Source organism: Mesoplodon mirus, assembly GCF_964341445.2.
Source record: "Mesoplodon mirus genome assembly, chromosome: 16".
Classification (NCBI taxonomy): domain Eukaryota; kingdom Metazoa; phylum Chordata; class Mammalia; order Artiodactyla; family Ziphiidae; genus Mesoplodon; species Mesoplodon mirus.
In genome coordinates, this window is record NC_138992.1 from 71,506,159 (window position 1) to 71,519,822 (window position 13,664).

A 13,664-nucleotide genomic window follows, 5' to 3' on the forward strand; every position below is an offset into this window, starting at 1 on the left:
TGGAAATCCTACTCCTCCATAGCTTGCTTTGTCTTCCTTAATGATGAGAAGCGCTCAGGCTTAGGAATGAGATCTCTTATTTTTCCTGAAAAGAGAAATGTGAAATATGTAAAACTCAACATATCTATAGAATTTTCAACACATGATTTTAATGAGTGCAGATGGTTAGCTAAATTTGATCATCTTAATGAAAATAAAGAAATCACCACTCTGGAGAATACAGTATTTATAAAATGCTCACTAGTGAATTTCCCATGTGTCTCCTCATTCAATTTTTCTCCCCAAATATCGATCAGCTTTCAATTTATATACTTAAGCCACATAATTTCTACATTCAAAATTTTATTTATTTAACAAACATTAACTGAGAACTTATTATGTCCCATACACTGGTAGATGTTGAATGAGTAAGCTATATTTCCCTCACTTGAAGAATTACTATTATAGTGATTACTAGTGATATACTACTATAGTGATTCAGATACAAAAACTGATAAATTAAGAGACATTACAAAAATCACAAAATTAAAGGGCTCAGCAGAGGTCTCTTGGGGATATAGATGGTGAGTGGCCAAATCTGCCTGGGAAGGTTGAGAAGTTATTTGAATTGACAGATTCAAGGATTCCTGAGGCAGAGGAAAGAGGACCTTCTGTGTAGGAGGAACAAAGTCAGAGATGTAGGTATTGGGAATAGTGGTGATACATTTAGTGTATGTGTGGGGTGGAGGGCAGGAGATGAGCTCAGGGGTGCAGAACAGGGCAAGACTGGGATGAGTCTGTTGTGTCAGGGAAGAAAATTTACCTTTTTCTCGTTGGTAGTGGAACGTGACAGAGTCCTGCTTTATTTTCTCTTGGACTTTGTTGAGAGGAATTATGGCCGTAAGACCAGATAGAAGACTTTTGAGATTCCTATCAAGAAATGATGAGCTCCACTGAGGATTGATGAGAAGAAGAGTGGATGGATTAGAAAGACATGTAGGAAGCAGAATACATAGAATGTGGAAATGTAAGAATGGAAAGAGTTGAAGATGATGTCAATGTTTCTAGGTTGAAAGTTTATTTATTAAAAAAATAATTATTGGGCCTCCCTGGTGGCGCAGTGGTTGAGAGTCCGCCTGCCGATGCAGGGGATACGGGTTCGTGCCCCGGTCTGGGAGGATCCCATATGCCGCGGAGCGGCTGGGCCCGTGAGCCATGGCCGCTGGGCCTGCGCATCCGGAGCCTGTGCTCCGCAACGGGAGAGGCCACAACAGTGAGAGGCCCGCATACCACAAAAAGAAAAAAAAAAAAAAAAAAAAAAAAAAAAAAAAAATTATTGAGGATTTTTTCTAAGCCAGGTAGATATAGGGGCGTATTAGAGTTTCCAGTCCTGGGCCATGTATTTGTTCATGCAGGAAATGACAGTACAGTGTGACATGTGCTACATTAGAGTTTAATAAAGAGTACCAGGGACACTTCAGTTACTATTGTTGCCTAACAAACCACCGCAAAAGCAGTGGTGTGAAACAACAACAGTTTTACTATGCTCCTGGATTCTCTGAATCAGGAATTCAGAAAGGCAACATGTGATATGAGGAGCCTCATCTGGGAAAATGTGAAGATGTGAAAGAAGATGACCCATTGCTATGGGCTGGAATTATATGAAGGCTCATTCTGGGAGGACTCAAAGGTTACATGTGGGTGTCCACTCTATGTGGCTTGACTTGCTCAGTGCAGGGAAACCTCAGAGGGGCTGGACTTCTTACCTGGAGGCTCAAAGCTTCAAGCACAAGTCTTTCAATGAACAAGGTAGCGTTGCCTTTTCTGGCTGGCCTTAAAAGTTGTGCATCCTCACACTGCCACATTTTATTGGTTAAAAGAGAGTCCTAAGCCCACCTGGATTCTAGGGCAGGGGACATAGACTCCAACTCTTATAGAGAAAATTGTCAAGACTGCATTGTAGAAAAGCATATGGCAGGGAAGATATTGTGACCATCCTTGGAAAATAAAACCTGCCATAGATACCCAACCAAATTTCAGGATAAAGCTTTGTGGGGAAAATTGTTTTTAAGTGTGTAGGCAGAGGAGACAGCATATACAAAGATCTTCAGGAAGGAAAGAGAATACTTTGCATCCAGCAAATCTGAACACAGAGTTGAACTAGAGCAGTCAAGAGAACTCAGCCTTGTATAAGCAACTGTGACCTTGACCACAAAAGATCTTTCAACCTTTGGAAAAAAACCTCAGACCTTGTCTGAAAGGTGGAGGGAATTCTTGAAGGTTTTTAAGCAGTCATGGGGTGGGGACATTTTCACACTTGTGACTTAGGTATATCCTTCTTTCTGTTGGGTCTGGAATGATGAGCCAGGGTTTGCTAAAGAGAGTAGGATGACAGAAAGGATGGGATGGACAGTCCTGATATGCAGAGTCTTCTAAGAGAAGGGTAAAAAGTGGGCTGCAGAACAGAGAATGGATGGGAGCATGGCAAGATTAGAGGCAGGGTTCTCAGGGACCAGGCTTTTATGGTAATTTAACTAAGATGGAGTAGTGTCTAAACTAGAAATATCGAAGAGTTGGAAAAAAATTGACAGATTTAAGAAATAGTCAGAGACTATAATAGACTGGATCTAATGACTGTTCATATGTGTGGGATAGGGGAGAAAGAAGAAATGGGAATTCAGTTACTTGAGATAGAGAATACAGGAGGTGGCGCAGGTTGGAGTAGAAAGAAATAAAGAGCTCCTTTTTGTTATTGTAGTTTAAATAATTAATTTAACATCTAATGGTGTGTGACATTTATGTACTGAGACATGGTGATATTTACTCTTTTTTTTGTTGCTTTGTTTTTTAAAAGAGTCTACCTCTATTGCATACATAGGTGTTGAGTGAGTATTTAGTGTTTACAGTACTGTTAAATAAGTAAGAAAATCCTCTTTTGAAATAAGATACACATTTCCATGTGAAATTAATGGAATATATTCTTAGTCATTTACTTTTTATTTTTTGTGGAAATAGATTTATTCAAAATTAGATATTTTGCATTAAACATGTGCAAGAGGCCCTCATTAACTGACAATGATTGGTACTTTTGTCAATCTTTGCCCATATAAGCAAGAAGCAACTGTAGAAATAACCTTATAGAATCTGAAAAGCATATACAGTCTCTCAAGTATGTTAGAGTTGGGTTTGAACTACCTGGAGAAAACTGCACTGAAAAATATATTACAGCAGAGGGACAGCTGGAGGTCACAAAGGAAGCTTTGGCCTGTAGTTTTGAAAATCAGAAATTTCATCCAACTACTCAGAAGGTTCTAGAGACTTCAAATTGTAATTCCTACAAACTACATTCCTAAATCAACTACAACCTCATTTATTTGCACTTGCACTTCCAAAAGGAAATACTGTTCTTGGTTATGAAAACACAATTTCTTCCCTAATGGGCTGCCCTTTCTTTGTGAGCATGCTTGCTTTTATTATTCTGAAAGGACAAATGCAGTCAAGCTACAGAATGACAGCTGCACACTGATTTCAGCAGAGTAAAGAGAGACTTGTTCCCTCATTATATTTAGTTTATAGGCAATGTACCCACTTTCAAACAAAATAAGAAAATACATTAAATGAGAACCTTGTGTAAATTTTCTCTAAATGGAAAGAAAGCCTGCACATATATAAAAGTAATTTCTATGATTTTTCATATAAGTGTATTTCATATGTGTATATTTTTCAAATAAATGTATATTTCATATAAGTGTATATTTCATATAAGTATATATGTATATATATCACAATATATAAATGCACACAAACACAGAGCCTCATCAAGCTATTCATTAAATAAGTACTTATTAAGTATCTACTGGCTGCAAAATAATATTCTAGGTGCAGAGGATATAACAGTTAACACAAAAGGCTTAAATCTCTGCACTGGTGCATTTCACATTCCAGTGGTGGGTAGATATAGGCCCAAGATGAGTTTGGATGAGAAAAAAATGAACTTCTCTAAATAATTGCCATCTTGAATATCTCTCTTTTATCTTCCATGGGTTGCTGAAATTTTACGGTGCATCAGAACCACCTGAGCTACATATTGAAGTGCAGATTCTTAGCCCTCACATCCAGAATTCCTAGGTCACTGTATCTCAGTAGAAGTCAAGAAATCTGAATTTTAAAAATGCACAGATTAGGATGAAGATGTCCACAAACCATATTTTGGGAAGTTCTGTTATATGAGGAAAGTTTGTTTGTTGTGTCTTCCATAAGTTCTTTACTGTATGGTCATTGTTAATATCCTGCCACACCAGTAGAAATGCCAGAGAACGCTTCATGCCCCAGGACTTGAGTGATTGCAAGTATATGGTGTTCTTAAGAACAATCTGACTTTATTTATAGAAATGAAAAATTTTAATCAGAATATTTTCAGCTACAGTTTGTTGGTCATCAATCATGTGAGTAACATGACTTGTGTACATTTATTTATAGCTTATATAAATATGTGTACATTTGGTTATGATTATGTTTCTTTGTTAAAAATATCACTGTTTATATTTGCAAACATTTGTCATGTATGCTTAAGGGAAGATTTGTGTTTTTAGATTACATTACTAATAAATGTAAATAGTAATCCTACATGTGGCTTGTGAATTATGTGTACCTTTTTCTAGAAGTGCAAATTGAAAGCTGCCTGAGGTCTTCTTTTTTTTTTTTTTTTTTTTTTGAGGCTTGGGAAAAGTATGTTTTTTTTTTTTAATTTTTATTTATTAAAATTTTTTTTTATGGGAGTATAGTTGATTTACAATGATGTGTTAGATTCAGGTGTACAGCAAAGTGAATCAGTTTTACATATACATATATCCACTCTTTTAAAGATCCTTTTCCCATATAGGCCATTACAGAGTATTGAATAGAGTTCCCTGGGCTATACCGTAGGTTCTTATTAGTACAGATGCCTGAGTTTTGTGTTTTGTGCTAATCCCCACTTTTATTCCAGTCACAGTTGATCAGGTACACAATCAAACTCTCCCATTTCTCTCTTGGGTCCTCCTTAAAGTTGCTGCTGAATTTTTATTCCCAAACAGACACTCATAACACACTCTTCTTAATGATGTGTGGTGTCTCCATTTTGCCCACAAATTTCGTCAACTCAAGGGTGAGGCCAATAGTGTACCACTCACCCTTTTCTAGCCTGTCACCATGTATCTTATTTTTCAGCCAGGAGGAATTTTTTGCCTGGAACTTTTATGCCACCAGGTTTGAGCATAGACTTCTCCGTTTGTTTAAAATACAGTTTCTTATCTCTTTAAAAAAAATAACAGCTTTATTAAAATATAATTTATATACCATATAATTTACCTGTTTAAAGTATAAAGTGCAAATACCACCACGATCTAATTTGAGAACATTTTCATCCCCCTATCAAGAAATTCATACCCACTAACAGTCACCAGTCCTAGACGACCACTAATATATTTTTTGTCTCTATAGATCTGCCTATTCTGGACATTTCATATAAATGGTATCATACAATATGTGGTCTTTTGTGACTGGCTTCTTCAACTTAGCATATGATTGTTGTGGTTCATCCGTGTTGTATCATGTAGTTCATTCCTTTTTGTGTCTGAATAACATTCCATTGCATGTATATAGTACAATTTTATTTATACATTTGTTATCTAATGAACATTTGGGTTGTTTCCAAATTTTGGCTATTTTGAATAATGCTTTTGTGGATATTCATGTATCTCTTGCTTTTTTTATCTGGTTATATCCTAGCCATCTTTCAAGGCCAAACTCAAATGACAGCTCCTCTGTGAAATCTTCCCTGGTCTTTCACGAAGTCACTCACCTTTCCCCTACTTTCCTTTCCATTATGCAATTTCTCATTAGCACTTTCCCTGGATTTTTAACATTTCTGTCCCCTTGTTCAACTGTGAACTTCCCAAAGGCATGGGCAGCATCTTACCATTTTTCATATCTGCCTTGGTGCCCAGTATAGTCAGGGCTTGGTCAATAGTCAGATAAGTGTTATTTGTAGGAAGGAAAGAAGAAACAAAGTAAGGAAGGGAGGAAGGAAAGGAGAAGATAGTCTTAAGATAATAAACTTTGGTTTTTAACTGAATCACAGTGCTATATTTTCTGAGACTCTTGACGTCAATAGCCAGATGAATTGTTGGAGGAGTGGGAAAAGGGGTTTTTGAGTCAGAAATACGCTCATTATATTGGTAGTACAAAAGTAAGAGACTTGAATAGTTTTATCATATTTCCAAATCTTATCAGAATTAAAACTGCAAAACCAGTGACAACAGTGAGTCAGAAAATTAAACACAAGCTCTAAATAGACAATTTTATATTTCAGTGATTAATCATAACAACACCACTTAATTTGTGTTTTAAAAAGGATACATTTTTTTCATTAAATATTTCTTCATCTTATAACATGTATTACACAGCTGAGAAATTACTTGTAATATATGAAATATGTAGAATATACATAAGATTTGACATGTAGAATATACACAAAATTTGGCAAGAACATGGAGGCGAGAAAGTTTTTTCTTTAATCCGAAGGAGGGAAAGTCTACATCCAAATGGAGAAACATATGTGTGTCTTTCAAAGTGAACAATTTCATGTCCATAAAGAGTAGAGTAGAGAAGAGTAAATCTGAGATGCTGGAATCTGTGCTGTCAGGTTGGAAGGACTCAGGGGGCCCTCGGTCAGTGGGGTGAAGGGGTCGGAAAGAAGCCATCCTTGCTCCTGTCTACCCCTTGTCCAGCTATTAATTAACTTTTAAGGCTGCCAAGGGAGAGCCCTGTTGGAGGTGAAATGGAAATGGCTGAATGTTTTCAAGAAGGATCTGAGTCTTTCACTCTCTTTGTGCCCCCAAGAGTAATAAGAGGGATATAATTTCAGAGCAAGAAAGATAAAACTAAAACACAATTTGACCTACTCTTTACTTTTTCCTAGGGCAAACCCTGACCACTCCATTCCCTTTCTGCTATTGCTTTTGTTCAAGTGCATGAGTTATAGTCTTGGGCTTGGCGCAAAATGCAATAGGGTGCTCTTGGCAACAATTATCACCAGTGGGTGGCATCAATAACACTAATAAGATCTACCAATTATCAGAACCTATCATGGGGCCAGATACTCTGCTAACTGATTTGTATCTGAAATCTTACTTAATAATTATTGCATTGTCCTAATGAGATAAGTATTGTATCCCTATATTTTAAGGGAGAAAATAGAGACTCTAAACGATCAAGCCTATTGTATTTCATTAACTTATTCATTCCATCTACTCTTTCAATGACTATTAAGTAGTCTTCATTCTATAAGAGGCATATGTTTGAGTGTTCAGTTTGTTCATCTACAAAGCTACCACCTCCTCCTGTGCTCCAGATCCATCTCCGTACCTTCTTGGAGTTTTGCCTCGTCACTTATTTTGTCTACATGTGGCATCAGAACTTTTTCTATCTGCTTTTCCCCACCATGTTAAAATCTCTTAAGCCATTACAAAACTGCTTTTTAAAATTACATTTGTCCCCCTACCTACTCCATCTCTCTCCTTCCATTTGAGGGCAAACTTCTTACAATAATGCTCATTCATCTCTAACCCATCACATATTCACCCCTCAACCAATGTACCTCATTCTTTTCCCACTACTCAACGGAAACTGTTCTAAGCAAAGTCATCGTTAACTTTCCAATTGTGAAATAATGCACGTCTTCTCCTATGTCTATCTTATATGATTGCTCTGTGATATCTGACCCTGTGGACCATTCTCTTCTTTGGGTTTCCCCTCCTCTGACCTCCATGTTTCTCTTATCCTCTAGCATCTTGTTCTCAGTCTCCTTTGAAGACTTATCTTCTTGATCCAACACTGAAATATCGATACTAGTCTTTTCCAGAGTCCAATCTTTGGTCTTTTGCTTTTCTTATCTATATAGTCACCATTGGTAGACTTGCTTAAATCTGATGATTCCCACATTTATATCCACCTCCCAGATTTCCTTTTCTAATGTTAAAATCATAAGCACAACCACTGATCTTTCCCATTTGGTTGTCCTACACACATCTCAAAATCAACATTAAAACTGACTTCATACTTTCCTCTATAAAATTGTCCTTCTCCTTATTTTTATCAGTGATGACATCTAGTCACCTAAACCAGATAACTGGAATCAGTCTAAGCCCCTCCATCCTTCAATCCTTTCCCACTTTCGCTTGGTCACTTGATCCTCTTGAGTCTACTTTCTATATTTTATTTGGTAGACATCTTTTCTCCATTCCTCCTCGTTATTGTTTTAGTTTACGTCTCTTCTTGCCTTAATTACTGTACTAACCTCCTGACTGTTCTTCCTGCCTTCAGTCTTTTTTCTCTGTAAGTCATCTTTCACGGAACTTACAGAGGGGTGTTAAATGCAAACCAAAGCATGGCATTCCCAGTAATAAATTCTGGTGATGAGTTTCCATAGCATTCAGGAAAGTCTGGACTGCTGAGTTTGGCAAACAAGGCATTCATCACTAGGTCCATGTCTTTCTTTCTAGCTTTATTTATCATCCACTCCAACATGCCAGCTGCACCCCCAGAAAAGTTGAAGTGCAGACTATTTACCACTAAAGGTCCTTGGTATGTGATCTTCTCAGCAATGCACTTTTGTTCTTTCACCCCTTGAGACTGTTGTTCTCCCTTTTCTCCATCTTGTACAATTTCCTTTGGATCTGTGACAGGTGGATCTGATTGCTTCTCTAATCTGAGCTAGAGGATTTCTCTCTCTTTTTTATCCCACAGACTGTGGATTATTCTTTTTTAAAATCTTTAACCTGATACTTACAACACTTCACTCAAAGTAGTGGTAAACTTATTTCTTTCAGAAATAGAGTGTTAATTTGTTGAGGAGTTTTTATCTTCATCCCTGGCACACAGTAGGGATATAATTAACATACATAGTGTTATCAAATAAATGAATGAATCCATCTGAAACTGTTCTTTAACGCTCCAGTGGAATCATCTTAGGTTTTCTCTAAATGTAATAGCAGAAGGCTCTTTTCTTTCCAAAAAATATCATGGAGGAATTAGAGCATTTCCTATACCTTATATTGTTTTCATAGAGGGCACTGATTTCTCTTTGATTTTCTCAGTAATAGTATTACTTATACAACTCTCCTTCTGATCAAAGTAGACCCTTGGTGACAGAGAGCTTAGATAAAGATTTTGAGAAAATCAGACACAGGGGAATTCTCATTATACGGTAGATTAAAGATTGTCCTAAAGCAAGTCCAGTTTATGAGATGCCCTCAGCCTGCCTGAGATCTGAGACTTCTGAGGTTGTCGGATGTTTGTTTGTTTCCTGTCATTTATTTCCAAATATCTAGTGTAAGGGAGAAACTATTTTTTAAAAATAGACTTGTCTCTATGTGTGAATGTTAGTGATCAAGTAGGGAAATAGTTAAGATGTAGAGTTTTAGATAAAATCTAACATTCTGTAGTTAAGAGAAATGATGTTTACAAATGTGCTAGCCATGCATCATATTGGCATAATCACTGAGAACATCACGGATGGAGCTGGCACATTACATTTGGATCAGAGGCTTTCCTTTCTTCATACAGTGAAGAATGATTGAAATTTCTCTGTCCTAGTTCTCTAATTTCTTTATTCTCACTTATTTAATACTCCATGATTACGTGGTATTCTACCATATTCTTCCCTCCAATTTTCAACTTAATATTCTCTACCTCATCCCCTTGACAGTCTGGAGCAATATTTTCTAAGGGAGGCATATAGTGTCTAACAAACATGATAAATAAATGTGGAGTATGTGGTATGGTAAAGATAATAAGCTATATAAAAAATAAAATAAGATTAAGGGAATCAGAAGTGTGAGGTGAAAAGAAGCAGTTTACAATTTGAAATAGAAGGCTTAGAGTAAGTGTTGTTGAGAAGATTAAATATGGGCAAAGACTGAAGCAGGTGAGGGAAATAATCCCAGGTCTGGCAATGTGCATTCCTGATGGAGAGAAGAGCAAGTTCAGTGGCCCCAGGATGTTGATGTGTGTGGCAGGTGTGAAAGACAGCAGGAAGCCACTGCAGTTGAGGAGGAGTTGGGGAAAAGGGGACATCTTGGTGCTGAAGACAGAAGTAACAGGAAGCAGATCGTGAAGACCTAGGAATTTGGCTTTTATTCTGAGCGAGATGATAAGCCATTGGAAGTGTTTAAAGAGATCCGTGGCATAATCTGATAAATAACTTAAAAATATCACTCTGGATGCCATTTTTGAGTAGTTTGAAGAAGATACAGTAGGGGTAGAGAGAATTTTAAGAGGCCACTGCATTACTCCAGGTGTGAAGTGATGGCTACTTGGAATAAAATGACACATGTGGAAAGAGGGAGAATTTATCAGGATCTAGATAATTTTTAAAAAGTGAGCCTGATAGCATTTCCTGATGGATTAAATGTGGAGTTTCAGAGAAAGAGAGGAACCAAGGATGACTCTTAAGATTTTTGTCCTGAGGAACTAGAAGGTTGGAATTGCTACTGGGATAGGGAAGATTCAGTGGAGCAGGATATGGGAGAAAAATCAAAAGTTCAGCCTTGGAAAGATTGAATTGAAGATGTCAAAATCCAAGTGAAGATGATAAGTACGTAGTTGGATTGATGACTCTGGAGTTCAGAAGATAGATTTGGGCTGGAGATATAAATTTTAGAGTTTCTGTCAACATATAAATGTATTTGAAGCCATGAGACTGGCTTCATATGACTGGAGGAGGTCATAAAGAGAGTGTGGGTATGTAGACTAGAGAACTGTGACTCAGTTTGAACAATAAGTGACCTAGAAAAAGAGGAATACACAGAAAAAGATACTAAAAAGGGAAGCCCAGTGTGATGTGGAAAGAAAACCAGAGTGGGGCTCCCTGAAAGCCAACAGAAGAAAGAATGTCAAAGAGAGAGGAATCAGTTCTATCCAATCCTGCAGATGGGTCAAACAAGGTGAGGAGGAAGGTCATTAGAAGGTCAATAAGGAGGTCATTATTGACCTTGACAAGAGAATAGTTTTCGTGGACTGGTGAGGGAAAAGTCTGGTTGAAAGAGTATTTTAAGAGCATGGAGGGAGAGGAATTAGAGGCAACAAGTATAGAAAACTTGTCTCAGGAATTGTACTGCCAAGGGTAGTTGAGAAAATAGGGCATTAGCTGGTGGGGGAAATAGTGTTGACAGTGTATTTTTTAAAATTTATTTTTAAATTAATTTTTATTGGACTATAGTTGATTTACAATGTTGTGTTAGTTTCTGCTGCACAGCAAAGTGAATCAGTTATACATATACATATATCCACTTTTTTTTAGATTCTATTCCCATATAGGTCATTACAGAGTATTCAGTAGAGTTCCCTGTGTTATACAGTAGATCCTTATTAGTTATCTATTTTATATACAGTAGTGTGTATATGTCAATCCCAATCTCCCAATTTATCCCTTACCTCCTCTTTCCCCCTAGGTAATCATAAGTCTGTTTTCTACATCTGTGACTCTATTTCTGTTTTGTAAATAGGTTCTTTTGTACCATTTTTTTAGATTCCATATATAAGTGGTATCATATAATACTTGTCTTTATGTGACTTACTTCACTCAGTAAGACAATCTCTAGGCTTTTTTTTGCGTGTGTGTGTGTGGCTGCGCTGGGTCTTTGCTGCTGTGCACGGGCTTCCTCTAGTTGCGGTGCACGGGGGCTACTCTTTGTTGTGATGCGCGGGCTTATTGTGGTGGCTTCTCTTGTTGCAGAACATGGGCTCTAGGCATGCGGGCTTCAGTAGTTGTGGCGCGAGGGCTCAGTAGTTGTGGCTCAGGGGCTCTAGAGTGCAAGCTCAGTAGTTGTGGTACAGGGGCTTAGTTGCTCCGCGGCATGTGGGATCTTCCCGGACCAGGGCTCGAACCCGCATCCTCTGCATTGGCAGGAGGATTCTTAACCACTGTACCACCAGGGAAGTCCTTTCTAGGTACTTAAAAAAAATTTTATTTATTTATTTATTTTTGCTGTGTTGCATCCTCATTTCTGTGCGAGGGCTTTCTCTAGTTGTGGCAAACGGGGGCCACTCTTCATCGCAGTGCACGGGCCTCTCACTATCACGGCCTCTCTTGTTGTGGAGCACAGGCTCCAGACGCGCAGGCTCAGTAGTTGTGGCTCACGGGCCTAGCTGCTCCGCGGCATGTGGGATCCTCCCAGACCAGGGAGCGAACCCATGTCCCCTGCATTAGTAACCAGGTTCTCAACCATTGCGCCACCAGGGAAGCCCCTCTAGGTACTTTTAATCATAGAGTAAATAACTTCTATTTGAATGCTGTTGATGAAATGGTGCATTAAAAAGGAAGACATTAATGATTTGGGAGAGACAGGAGAGAAAACTCAGAGTGATGTTTTTGAGGAAGCAGGCAGGGATGAAGTCGAGTGCACAGGCTGGGGGCTGGCCTTATCAATAGCATTAGGGGGGCAGACAATATATAAGTGTAGTTTCTGGTAAGTGGATTGCTGTGGGGGTGGGATGTCAGATAACTCCTTCTAATTGCTTTACACTTAAAAAACTTCTTTTGTTAAGAACAACCACAGAAGAGTATACTAAGTATCAATATACAGTTTAGTGAGTTATCACCATACTGTAGACTATGTGGCCATCATCTTGGTCAAATAATAAAAAAAACTTAGGCAGCCCAGCGCCCTCACCCACACATGTTCCTTCATAATCCTTATGCACTTCCCCCCCAACAAAGCAACAGTTATCCTGAATTATCACACTACAGTTTAGTTTTGAACTTTAAAAGCGAATATACAATATTTTGCATTTGCGTCAACATTGTGTTTGTCGAATTCATCTACTTTGTCGTATGTTATTGTAGTACAATTATTTTTACTTCCATAGAATATTCTATTGTAAGATTACATAATTTGATTTTCCATTCTACCCTTGATGGGCATTTGGACTGTTTCTAGTTTTGAGCTTTTAGCCTGCTATAAACTCTGTGGTACATGTGTGGGGGACTTTTTTGTTGAATACACACCTATGGGTACATATGTTCAATTTTAAGAGATAATGCCAATCATGATCATTTGGCTGTATCATTTGCACTTCCACTGGCAGCGTATGAATGCTCCCATTGTCCCAAATTCTTTCCAACATTTGCAATTATTATCTGTTAAATTTTGATGTTTCTAGTGAGTGTGGCTTTTATTTCACATTTCCCTAGAAACTACTCAAATAGTGCACATTTTCATCTGTGTATTGTCCACTTTGATACATTTTTTTCTATAAAGTATCCACTCAAATTTCTTGCCCACTTTTCTGATTATTCCCCATCAATAAGGGATCTTCATATATTTTGGATATGACCCCTTAGCTGGTTATATATATTGCAACTATATTTTCACATTCTGTGTTTGCCTCTTAACTCTATTAATGGTACTTTTGAGGAGCTGAGGTTCTTAATTTTAATATAGTCCTATTTATTAATTTTTGTCCTTATGCTTTGTGCTTTCTACATACTATAAGAAAACATTTCCTATGCCTCATTATAAAGATATTATTTCTAAGTTTATTGATGGTTTCTCACATTTAGATTCATAATTGACCTGGAATTAAGTGTGGTGTGAGATTGGGTCAAAATTAATTTTTTTCATAAGAAAATCTAATTTTCTCAG